The sequence below is a fragment of the Arvicola amphibius genome, chromosome 9, assembly GCF_903992535.2.
Source record: "Arvicola amphibius chromosome 9, mArvAmp1.2, whole genome shotgun sequence".
NCBI classification, from domain to species: domain Eukaryota; kingdom Metazoa; phylum Chordata; class Mammalia; order Rodentia; family Cricetidae; genus Arvicola; species Arvicola amphibius.
The window spans coordinates 49,690,018-49,703,832 of NC_052055.2; the positions used below are offsets into that span (position 1 = coordinate 49,690,018).

The window sequence follows — 13,815 nt, forward strand, 5'->3', positions numbered from 1 at the left end:
GCTCTTTATCAGGCCAATCAGGTGCCTTAGGCAGGCAAGGTGAAACAAATGCAATACGTCTTTATGTAATTAAACACATATCCTTCCATCATTAAACAAAAGGAAGCCTAAACAAATGTAACATACATTTACACAGTTAAATATTCTGTTGCAGCATAAACAAATGGAACACATCGTTGCCTAGTTAAAATAACCTTCCGCAACATACATACTTACACAAGCGTCTAATAGAATTGAATACACACTCACCAGAGTCTAACAGAACTGGACACACACTGACCTGAGTCTAACAGTATTGAATCCTCTTTCACCACGGAGCCTAACAGTACTGGCATATACTCACTTAACACAGAGTCCAAAACACCTTGTGTACTCCTCAGAGTCTGCCATAACTGAGTGCACACTCACCATAGTCTAAAAATGCTGAGTGTGTACTCCTCGGATTCTAACAGTGCTGTGTACACACTCACGGTGGAGCCTAATAGCACAGAAGGCAGGTTTGTTCACCATAGGGCCTAAAATCACCGATTCTTCACTCCCAAGATTCTAACAGAACGGTGTGCACATCACAGCCCCTACCAGCACTGTATTCATAGTCATTCATCAGAGTCTAAAAACAGTGACCCCCCCCCCAAAGTCTAACAGCTCTGAGTGCACACTTGCCAGAGTCTAACAGCTCCGAGTGCACACTCACTCACGAGTGTAAAAAGATGATACATTCCTCACAGCCTATATGACTGAGTGCACACTCCCCAGAGTCTATCAGCAGGGCACACTTACCTCAAAGCCTCAGAACACTGTGTCCACACTCACTCCAGAGTCGAACAGCAATGACCTCACACTTACTTAGCAGAGCCTGTACCCACTGTGTGAGCACTCTACACCAGTGGTTCTCAACCTTCCTGATGCTGCGACCCTTTAAGACAGCTCCTCATGTTGTGATGACCCCCAACCATAAAATTTATAACTGTGATTTTGCTGAACCATAATGTAAATATTTTTAGACTTAGAGGCTTGCCAAAGGGGCGGCAACCCTAGGTTAAGATCGCTACTCTAAAGTCCGGCAATACTGAGGATACACTGGTCACAGAGTCCAGCAGCACTGAGTGTATACTCATTACAGAATTTGGTGTGTGTGTGTGACACATAAATATGTAATAATTAATCAGATTTTATTCCTTGAAAAAGAAATGTTATTTTATGCTGGACTGAAACTGAAAATGAAAAAAATCTAATAATTTCTTTCTTTTTTTTTTTTTTTTTTTTGGTGTTTCGAGACAGGGTTTCCCTGTAGTTTCTAGAGCCTGTCCTGGAACTAGCTCTTGTAGACCAGGCTGGCCTCAAACTCAGAGATCTGCCTGTCTCTGCCTCCCGAGTGCTGGGTAATAATTTCTATCATTATTATTTTCCAGGGATAGACAAATGCCATAATTATATTTCTACATTCTAAATCAAACAAATCATGCAAAGCACCATGATAGCCCACCATATATATATATATATATATATATATATATATGTCTAATACTAATATACACCACAGAACTATGGTTTCCAATACCTCTGTGTCTCATGCGGATACAAATTCCATGCATATATTCCAAGGCAGGTAAAAATGGAGCTGCTATGGTCTGGGTAAGTGTCTCCTAAAAACTCAATACTGACGGCTTCTTTGCAGGCTATGTTGCTATTGGGAGAGGGCTATCCTCTAAGAAGTAGGGGATGGTGGGGGGATTTCATTGACTGGGGAATTTTCTCAAAGGGTTTATTTGAACCACAGACCTTTCCTCTCTTCTTTGGCCTCCTTGCACCCATGAGGTGATCAAGTCTCTTCACACTGAACTGCCATCATGATGTCCTACCTTGACATAAAATCCTTGAGCCTAAATAGACCTTTCCTCCTGAAGAGTTGGATATCTAGGGTCTGTTGTTGTCACAAGGGCAGAGAGCTAACAGGGGACTAAGAGTTGTCCAATATAATGTGTACTTTTCATGGGACTAAGTGCCTGAAATTGCTTATTTTGTGTTTTGTTAATTTTTGTTTTGTTCTGCTTTATTGTCTGAATACGGTTCTGCTATATGTAGCCCTGATTGGCTCACAACTTGTAGTCTTCCTCCCTCTCATAAGAGCTAGGATCACAGAGATACCCACCATGCCTTGCAGCAAATTATTTCTTAATAGTTAATTCTGCTCTTTGAATAACTGCTTTTTTAAAAAAGTAATTTCTATATTTCATTTTGCCGTGAGGCATCGGGTTCACCATGATTAAGAAGTAAATGGCTTACGGCAGGAAAAACAGAGACAGAAACAAATAATTGTAACCAAATGGCTAAAAACAGAAAGAAATTAATTATCTATCATTTTCTTTTAAGTGTCTGCTTTTAATGACTGTTAAAATGATAAAGAGCACATAAGCATGTAGTTAAAATTCATCAAGAAGGAATAAATATTATAGCATGAGACCAGGTGCCCATGCCAAGACCTCTCCAGAAAGGCCTCGTAATAACTAGAGGAGTTAGGTTAGCTAAACTCCCAGGTCTCTGCAAGTGGAATTTCCATGAATATAGGACACATTTGGGTCTCCTGAGGATACAGATCCCACACACATGCTCCAAGGCAGAGTTGTGATGACACGTGTGAGAAACCCAATCCACGCTCAGAAGCAGCCCTAACATTTACAGCTGGAAAGTTCCCTGGTTTGATGTGCGTTGCAAAGATTATCTACTTTTTAAGCCATGCTTACCCTATAGTAAGGCAATTTAAAGACTCCCAGAGATAAAGCTCATGATTTAAGGCAACTGCTTTCTATGCAATTGTGTTTCAGTCCTAAAAACAATAAAAGAAAAATAAAATTATGACTTGGGTATTAAGAATACCACTTACTATAAAATGCACAAAAAACCTATAGGTAGAATCAGAAAAAAAGTAAGAGAGTTAACAAAGCATTTATGAATGAGGGATGGAACAGATGATGGAGACTTTACTGCCTATGTTGTATGATTATATCAATGATTCAGAGAATGAACAAAGTATTTAGATCGAGGGATGGAGTAGACGATATAGACTTTACAACCTATGTTGTGTGATTATATCAATGATTCAGAGTGAACAAAGTATTTATGAATGAAGGATGCAATAGACGATGTAGACTTTACAGCCTATGTTGTGTGATTATACCAATACTTGCTCCCTCTGTGCAGTTCACAGAGAATATTTTTAATCATAATTTAGATATGCTTTTCCACCTCATCTCTGTCATCTTAATTTTCACACTCGCTCACTAGCTGATTACCCCATGAAGCACCTTGAACATAGATGGCATCTTGTAAGTATGCTATGAACGGAAAGGACAACAGCTATGCACCGAACCCTTCTGTGTGGTTACACAGAAGACAACTCTCTTTAGACTCGTGTAGCAGCACTGCAGGTAGCAAGTCTTCTAGACCACTGAGCTCTGCAAACTTCCTTGCCCGGTTCCCTTCCTGAACAAACCATTGCCACTCTAGACACGATCAGATCCTCTCTCTCCAAACAAGGGTTTTCAGATGAGAACAAGGGAGATCAACGCAGAAATAAAAAATATGTGTTTGATTATTTCTTAAGATATTAATGTATACAATGGAATTTCTTATTTAAATGAGCATTTTGTTGCTGTGAATGAGTAGGAGTTATGACTTTTCTTAAAGAATTTAGAGGAAATATTGGGCCAGAACTATTGGGTTCAGAGCTCTTGACCAGTAAAACTTTGGGTTCAATTCCTCAGCATCAAAAACAACTAATAAGCAACAATAAAAAAATGTCTACCATATACTATCAATTACTAAAATGAGCAGACTTTTTTACCTTCTAGTATATATTAAATATATTGGGTTAAGGATTAAATGAGATTCACCCTGTAGATGAAAACTTTCCTATTTCCTTTTCTGTCCTTCAAATGAGTAAAGACATGCAAAAGTAAAAACAGAACTTGCATTCTTTTCAGATGCAAAAGTGAACACACAACTCTCTGTGCTTTGCTACTTGCTATTAAATCCCAGAGCATAATATTTTTATAAACTTAAAAGAAACAAAGGAGAAGAGAAGAAAGATAATAAAAAATGCAAACTTCATACTAACCCATGCATAAATTGGCTCTGGAAGCCAGAATGGACCCAGAGTCCTTTGCACCAGGACAGCCCAAGAACCTAGGTATAAAACTCTTTAAGCCTGTGCAGGAGGAGAGAGATCTGCACCCTCTGCCAGGCTTTCTCTTTGCAAAGACTAGTCCAGAAAACTAAAAATACTGTACACACTAATATTGGATACATACTTTCTAAAAGTAAAAAAAGGGGGAGTTGTTTAGTCTACTTTAATTATCCTTGCTGATTAAATATATCCTAAGAGAAGAACATCCACAGCTTTGTAGAAACCCACTGCACAGGGTGGGTGAGTAGCTGAGATATATAAACAGCACGAACAGACTGGATTCTATTTCATTCTATGGTTCTATTCAGTGACACCCTGAACACGTAGGTCAGCAGCTGGTTGTGCTACTGGGTGGTGACAAAACCTTCAGGCGGCAGAGAAGTTCTGGAGGCGTGGCTGGAGGATTTTGTCCCTTCATCAGGCAAACAGGTTAGGTTCTAGAAGCCCTTGAAAGAGCTGCTTCCTGTCTCTTCCTTCTCAGCAGCCAAGAGGCCAGCATCTGTCCCTGTCATGTCACTACATGACTCCAACCATCCCTTTCTGTCCCATTCCATGCCAGAAAGGAAGGGCTAGATGATCATGAACTGAGACCTCCAATCCCATTTCTCCTTTGAAGTGAATTAGCTCAAGCATTTCGTTGGCAAAACTGGAGGCTGGTTAACATAGTTCAGGTGCACTAACCACAAGACTCTCCTGGTGAAGTTACTAGCTGTGCACACTGGGCCATGTCCTGTTACCTCGCACTGCTGGGAGAAGGATGTGACAAGCAGTTCCTCGTTCACTTAGCAAAGCAGATGCTTAGCCACAGTATTTCCCCGCCTTGGGGTGCCTAACCTTGTGAGCCCACATAGATCTATTATAGCCATACCCCCTCCTAATCTCCAGCGGGAATACCTACCTATCCAATATCTTTCTCTGCGATACAATTATTCTTCTGAAGATACATTTACTGGCAAGTAGGAAGGATTGCTGCTATGCTGATGAAAAAGTCAACCTAAGATGAAGAAGCAGAGAGCCATACACTTAGCTAAGCTGTATCAAAGGGTGTCGATCTTCCAAATCCACAGAAATTAGGAATCAGATGAGTGACAAGAAGTCCTATGATTAAAAAAAAAAAAAAAAAAAAAAAAAAAAAAAAAAAAAAAAAAAAAAAAACGAAGCTAGGCAACCCCTAGTGACCAGGATACCTCATTAGCATAAGCTAAAGCAAGGGTTCTGGATCCAGGACTCACGTGTGAATCCCCCAGGGGGCAGTTTAAATACACCAGTGGCTAAGCCCCACCTTTCCCCGGGATTGTGATTAATTGGTCTGGGCTCTGAGCCCAGAGAATTCTATTTCATTAAAAGCTCTCCCAGTGCTAATGTGCAGTTGAGGCCAAGAACCACGGATCTAAACATTTGAAAATCCCAGCGGTGAAAATGAACAACAAACACCCACGATCTCAAGGAAAAACCATTTATCTTTAGGAGGTACAAAGGTACCACAGGCTGTTAAGAGAAAAACTGCCTGACTCTAGAAAAAGAAAATGGGAGCACTGATGAGTTTTGAAACTTCAAAATACCCTTAGCGTCATGGCAAGATATCTCTTAAAATACACCGACCTAGACGTTAGCAGGGTCACAGCTAGCGGTACCATCACCACCTGCCCTCCAGGAAATGAATTCTGGAGTAGACCCTCTCGGAGGATGTGAATACTTCCAGATGTTGTCAGCCCAAGTAGAACAACCCCTTCTCACTCAGAGTAAACTCATTTCTCAGTTCCAAAGGATTGATTCTCTGAGAATTCTACATCTTTCGCTGCCGGGCCCCAGCTGCCCCATGGGGATCAGATGTACCACAGTCATGATCATCCTACAAGCCCTTCACCGAACTACACCATCGCTTCAAGGACAGCACACTCCTCCTACCTGCATAACTCCAGAATCTTCCGACCTGAGGCCATTTAAGGCACAGGATTCTGCAGTCCACAGTACTAGGCCATGAACTAGGCCATGGTTGGTTCATGAACATGATTTATAGCCTTTGTCTTTCCCAAATACATGAAAATCTTCTTGAATGTCCATGTGCAGCTGGCTCACAGAACACTGTACAGCAGCAATAAAAGCTAACAAAGGACACCAGCTATGTGCCGAGCACTGTTCAAAAGATTCCAAGATACAGGACACCTACCATCTTCGTAACAATCCTAGGACTGCCACTACCAACCTCACTTGACAGATCCGAATATACAGGAGACCTACTATTTTCATAGCAATCCTAGGACTGCCATTATCAACCTTACTTTACATATCTGAATATACAGGACACCTACCATCTTCATAACAATCCTAGGACTGCCATGACTAACCTCACTTTACAGATCTGAATATACAGGAGACCCACCATTTTCATAGCAATCCTAGGACTGCCATTACCAAACTTACTTTACATGTTTGAATATATAAGATGCCTACCATCTTCATAACAATCCTAGGACTGCCGTGACTAACCTCACTTTCCAGATCTGAAACACTAAGGAGAACCACAGCTAGGAAGGGGTAAAAGATACAAACAGAATCCAGGCAGTCTGGCCCCTAGATGGACTTACTATGAGCCAACCTTTGAGAAATTTTCATTAATTACTTAGTAATTAGTCATGCTGAACTCATTAAAAAATTGCATTCATTTACTTCAACTTCAGGTTTAAAGAATTCCAAGGATTTTTTTTTTTTGAAAGCAGGATTCACCCACACCTAAAACCCTGAAGCAAAGACAGAAAGTAGAGAGTACCACCACTCTGAATATCCTCTGCGCACTGTGTGACAGTCTCCCCCATCGGGCTGGGTAACTGCAAGCCAGCAGGAACAGAGCAGCTAGCGACAAACGAGACCACATTATTCTCCCAGCACCTCTCTTAACTAAACTGGAAGCTCCTGAAGGTATTACCACAGCACAGACGGCCACCAGTTCAAAGAAGCTTTGTTTCTTTGACACAGGGTCTCCATTGGCAGCCCAAGCGGGCCTCAAATTGGCAATCTCCTGCTTCAGCCTCCAGAAATGTCCCATTAAATTACATAGGAAACGATAGAAATAACAACAATTTTTTTTTCTGAAAAAAAAATCATTGGGAGAAAAACAAAGTTACACAGGATGATAGATCAAAAGCTGTTTTTAATTTGTATTTTATTTTGCAACCTGAGTCTAGCGAAATTCTCCCCCAGCCTCAGTCTTTCAGAGGGAAAGGCATATAGAAAACTACATTGTATGTTCACAATCTAATTCTCTTCCCCTATTCCTCTTTTATCTTTCCACCGCTCAAATAATGTTAAAAAATGGTTGTGATCACTTGCAATAGAACTCCATACTATATATGTACATACATATTGCTAAGTCAGGAGTGTAACCCCAGCCTCTGGCATCCATCCCAGCCCCCTGGCCTGGGAGTTGCATTGGTCTGGACTCCAAATCCCAGCATGCCAGGTCCTGACTCCTCCCTGGGGGAGGGTCAGGACCACTCCCACAGGGTATTTAAGTGGGTTCCCAGAGGAGGAACACGTGGTTTGCATGTGCTCCCCGCTTTCCTGTCTCCCCGCCAAGCGCTCGGCCACCCAAGAGCGCTGTATTTAATACAACAATGGGCATTTTAATTTGGTTTAATCTGATCTAATTGGATTTCTTTGCACTGGCAGAGCGGCTCGTCTTAGTACTTTTTCCTAACACACACACACACACACACACACACACACACATATTAAATAGAAGTCAAGCTGTAACAGAAAACCATCATAGCTAAAGGAGCTTCATTGTAGCACATTTTCAAACTGATCTGTATGTAATTATTTTTGTAGCTCTTGAAGAACTTCCTTCAACTGAGGAAAAGGGTCACAGTCCACTTGAAGAAATAAAAGCACTTAAATGACACAGCCGTTTGGCCCATTACCCTGCTGACCCGGAGAGAATAAAGGTGTGCAATTCGAGCAACAACTCCACATGTTTCCCAAACTCATTCTGTCAAAACCATACCCTTCTTCACTGGGGCAGTAGGAAGTGTGCCAGGGAGGCAAGAACACAGCCATGGGATGCTCCCGCATAGAAAACTGAAATCCATTTGAACAAAAACTTCCAGTGAATACTGACTTCAGCACCTACGGAAATGTTTTCTTAGGTTTAGCCAGGTTAGCCCAGAGGTCACTTAACTATGGCTATGGTAGAAGGGTCCAGACTACGTCTGAAGTTGACAGTAGAATTGGGAGTGTTAGACCCCGTCGTCTGTGCTGAGTGCTATATGGTACTTCGCCTGTAGCCCCCAACAGTCCTGTAGCTACCAGGTCACTACAGGACTGGCTGAGCAAGCCAGGAACTAAGCTTGGAGATTTAAAAACACATAGGCACACAAGTAGAGAGAGACAGGGAGACAGAGACATGGGTCACTTTTGATACAAGAATGCTAACTTTATTGAGCTTATGGGAAGCTTTATATAGGGATTCTTAACTCATAGCCATGCCCCAGCTCTCGAGCTCTTTCAGCTACAGACCCAGAACCCACTTCCCTGCCATCAGGGTCTCCTGCTCAGAGCAGCTGCAGCCGGCTCCAAGCAGAGGAAAACAAGTTGTTTTGCTCAGCGCAGCTGCAAACACAGGAAAAGCAAGCAGATCACAGGGAATTCAGGGTCCAGGGGTCCGCAGCCCCCAATAGCTCCCAACAGTTGTCTGCATAGTACTGAACTGCAGGCATGGAAAATGAAAGTGTGATAAGGGTACAGTGACCTCTACCAGGTTTCCCCAAAGCCCCCAAGGTCAGTTCCTGTGTGGTAGCAAGTTCCCTGCAGGGAGAGGCCGCTGTATTAAGCTGAGAAGGTAGAGCCTAAATTGCAGTGGAGGCCCGGGCAATTGGAGATAATAGAAACAAGAGTCTTCATAGAGGAAAGTGGCAGGCACAGATAGCCCAAGAGTGGCCACATATGACACAGGCCCCTGAGGTGCAGATACTGAAGGCAGGTGAAACTCAGAAGGTTCTAGCACAAGTCGCAGACGCTAACATGGCTCTACAGGGCTAGGTACTCAACCTGCTGAGTCAGTCACTCTTAGATCTCTATTTCTCCATCCTCCCATTTGGAACAGGAAGCTTTTTTCTGTGCCACTGTATGTTAGAAGTAAGTAACTGTTTTTTTTAAGGGGGGTACAAAGTTAGATTTTCTAGAATCTTAAACTTCAACTATCTTTTGAACAATTGGGACTCTAAGACTATAGGGACTTTTAAAGTTGTACTGAATGTTTTACACATTTTGTGACAGACTATAGAAGCCAAGGACAGAATGTTAGGGTTTAATATGAAATCTCCCACGTCTCCACGTATTTGAACTCTTAGTACCCAGCTGGTGGGTGAGGCAGAAGACACATCTGAGGGCCTTTAGGGAGACTGGATTATTAGGCCCAGAAGACTGGCCTAACCCCAGATTCTCGTCTAAGCTTCTCTCTGTTTCTCATCTGCAATTGCAGCATGCCAGACACAAGCTCCTGCTGCTACAGCTGCAGCCCTACTTTCCGGGCCTCCCTTCCATGGCACTGAGGGCTCAAACAAGCAGTCTCTGAAAGCCACAAGCCCCAAACCTCTGCCTATTTCCACTGCCGCAGAAAATCCTGACGGGATTTCGCAATTCTAAGAAGATCCTTAGTGACAGTCTTTGAAAGTGTGTCTTGAGTACAGTTAGGACTTAAAGAAGATTGTCTAATAATATCCGGTACTGTTCATATAAAACTGAAAAAAATCAAGTAACAAAATTAGATTTGTAGTTATAACTGTTTCATTTCAACTTTGTGTTTATGCCCATTTGCTGCTAATTAACAAATCAAGTCCATGCTAGATCAATCTGGATGGCTCAAATAAATTACAAGACTACTATAAATAATCAGACACTATCTATGCTTTATTCTCAAAACCTCCCTCATTTTGTGGGCTTCATGGTGCTGCATATAACAATTCACACATTACCCTGGAGCCTGTATGCTTCCAAATTGGCAGGACTTCACAAATAACAGTAAACAAACTTTTTTCTTTTCTCTGAAAATAAAGAGTCTGTTAGAGTCAGTAGATTCTTTGAAATCTACTGAATGAAGATTTATGTTAGCTTAGAATGCTACGCCAGGATTTTTTTTTTATGTTCTCTCTGAGTCAATACTCAGTGTTTATCCGACAGAAAGAAAATCTTCTGAATGTATATGAAAGACCAATAACTAGGCTCATCACCAAGCACAGCAAATAGACCTAATCAGAGATTTTGCAATGCTGCATAAATCTGAAAAATAAACTTTCTAGTTAAAACAGAGTAGAGTAACTCCAGACCCCTGAAACCAACACCCAGGAATATTGTCTGTGCAGCTCTTCATTCAGAGCTAGTTATTCAGTGTTCCTGTGGCTATGGGTATTCATCTACTTCTCATATACTTTAGCAATAACTGTATGAATGATCTGCTTACTGAAAGTACTCTATCATAGACCAGTGGGAAAATAGCTACCCAATAACATTGCCAAAAAGATAACACTGGGGTTTTAGTCACCTGATATAGTCTATATTACAGAAAGTTTTTTGATGATGGGTTTTTGAATTTCTATTATTGTCTCATAACTCCATTTTAATAGTATGCAGTTGAAATAAGAAAATTGGGCAAGAGAAATGACTCATTGGTTAGGAATGCTTTCTGTTCTTCCAGAGGCTCGAGCTTGGCTCCCACACCCATATCAGAAGGTTCACAGTCGCTCATAACTCCAGGTCTAAGGGGTTCAACATCGTCTTCTGGCCTCCCATGCACGGACATGAACACATAATCAAAATTTAAAAATCAATAATAAATTTTTTAAATAAGAAAATTGCCAAACTGAGATTCTGCTGTGTTAACTCTCCCTTTTAACTAAAGACCATGTAGAAGATCATCACTGCTGACTGACACATGACAATCATGTTAGCTAATCATGACACAAGGACTGGGAAGGGGGCTGCATAAAGAAAACGTCTCCACGTGTCATACCTTGAATGTTTCAATTTACTTCTTACTGATTTATGATCAGCAAATAAGCAAACGCCTGTGCTACCTCAAGACAGATTCTATGTATACTTATCAAACAAACACGACCAAATAAACAAATAAATGCAATGAAGAGTGCTCAGTTTACAGGGAAATAAAGCCCTAAAATATTATATCAGTATTTGGTGACTTAGAAACTGTTACTTAGAGTCTTGTGGTTAGAGTGGACAGGCATACTCTGACAGGAACAGACTGACTCTGTTGAAATCAATGAGGCATTCTGTACATGTTAGTTTCAAACTAACTGGCAAAGTACATGAAGACTTACACCAAATTCATAGGATAGCACAGGACAGTTTCTTTGACAACTGACGCTCCATCTTTCTAACAAGTCTCTCTCTGCATGTGTGTGTCTGTCTCTGTCTGTCTCTGTCTCTGTCTCTGTCTCTCTCTCTCTCTCTCTCTCTCTCTCTCTCTCTCTCTCTCTCTCTGTGTGTGTGTGTGTGTGTGAGACACAGAGAGAGATTGATTGATTTCTCCAAGCCTCTGACAATCTTTCATGCAAAGTTTAAAACTAGAGATTATAGAAGTGTGGTGATGATTAAATACCCCTTGCGTCATAGAGTCTACCAAAAATTTTGAACAAAAGTAAGACAATTTAGTTGCTGGGGCTTTTAAAAAGGACAAACGTTGGGAGACTTCTTTCTATGGAGGCTGCATGGGAAAGTCAGACATTTGGCACGTGTCTATAATTCCAGGAACTTCAGAAGTGGAGGCAGGAGGGTCATCCATTCAAAGGCTATCTCAGCTGCATAATAAGCTCGAAACCTTGTAAAAAGAAAAGACAAAAATAAAGCAAAGGAAAGGAATAGTGTGAGGGAACCAGTATGAGCCTCGTGGTAACGTTTCCCCAGTACTGGGTATCAAAGCCGTGCAAGGAACTCTGCATGAGTTATCAGGAAATGAATGAACCCTGTGAACAGCAGAGCAGACAAGAACATTTCTACCACTCAAGAAACTTCCTTTACACTCAATTCTTTGCCAGTTGATCATTATAGCCAGGGCTCATGGTTGGTAAGATTGATGTGCCTGTCATCTAGTTTGCTTGTTGATGAACCTCACGTAGACCCATGGAGCACAGGCTACTTTTGTTTCTGTCGTCTTTTAGGCAGCGAGTCTTAGTCTTCACTGACCTGGGCTAGAGTGTAGATGGGAAAAGTGCCTATCCACAACCTTGAGCGAGAGAAACACTGCTTTCAATCTTTTCTAGAACTTGCCAGTGAAATTATCTGGCTGGTGGGCAAAGGGTCATGCTTACATTTATTTAGAAATGTAAAGGATTTTGTATTTTCCATTTTAGCTGGTGTGCATCTTTGATAAAGTATGACTGTAAAGTAGCATGCCCATTCCAACTTGCTAAAGTTACTGCTTAGAAAATTTTAATGGTATTATAATATCCAGAGGAATGGCACACCCTCTTTTATTCTTAAAATTAATAATGGAAGCTGTTGTGTTTTTTCTTAGCAAAATGAATCATAACGACCTCATTAATTTTATTCATCTTTTCACAAATCAGCTCCATTGTCTTTCTATTATTATACCTTTGGCTTGTTTTACTGTTCTAATTCTTACTTTTGAGTTTCCACAATGTCAACAATTATCTTCCCCTTCCCCACCTCATCCTTCTCCTTCTCCTCTTCCTTCTCTGACAGGGTCTCACTATGGTCTGGACCACACTGTACAGAACTTCTAACCTAGAACTAATTAGAGATCTGTCTGGCTCTGCTTCTCAGTGCTAGGATTAAACGTTTGAGCCATCCAACTTGCCATTATTCTAGTTTCTTAGTTGTCACATGACTTTAAGCCCTTTATCTAAGATCATCACTTAAAACTATGTGTATATATATATATATATATATATTTCAATTAATTTTTTTCCAGTTTTCCCTAGAATTTGTCTTAGTTACTTTTTTCTTACTTGGATAAAACACCATGACTAAGGTAACTATAAAAAAGTATTAAATTTGGGCTTATGACTTTAGAGGCTTAGAGTCCACAATAACAGAACAAAGCCCGGCAGTGAGAACACCTCAGGTTGCATCTTGTATGAAGTAGGAAGCAGAAAGAGACACTGAGAATGATATAACCATAAAGCCTGTCCCCAGTGACACACCTCCTCCAACAAGGCCACAGCTTCTAATCCCTCCCCCAACTAAGGAGCAAGTATTCAAACATAAAACCTTATAGTGGCCACTCCTCTTCAAACCACCACAGATCTATAGGTTACTTAAAACATAGTGCTTCAATTTCTAAATATTTGGGACTTTCTTAACAATTTTATGGTTATTAATTTCTAATTTAATAATGTAAGCACACAGGCTAAAAACTGTAATATAATTTCTTTATTTAAAACCTTACTAACATGGATTTTATACTCAGCACCTGGCCAATGTGTGGAAAGAAAGCCTGAGAGAAACGTGACAAATTATAAACATTGGTGGATGTGGCAGTCAAAAGTCAATCAAAAGACAAGAAGCTTAATGGTGTTATAGTGTTTCTATAATGCATTACCTATTTTAACTGTTCTATCCTTTGGCAATAAAATATTTAAAAATCTCAGGATAGG

General features: G+C 40.8%; 1 protein-coding gene across 1 annotated transcript in view; it reads right to left on the reverse strand.

Moving 5' to 3' along the window:
• The window catches only part of Slc2a13 (solute carrier family 2 member 13), a 287,252-nt gene that overhangs the window by 210,133 nt on the left and 63,304 nt on the right, over window positions 1-13,815 (reverse strand). The gene's annotated exons all lie outside the window — the stretch shown is intronic.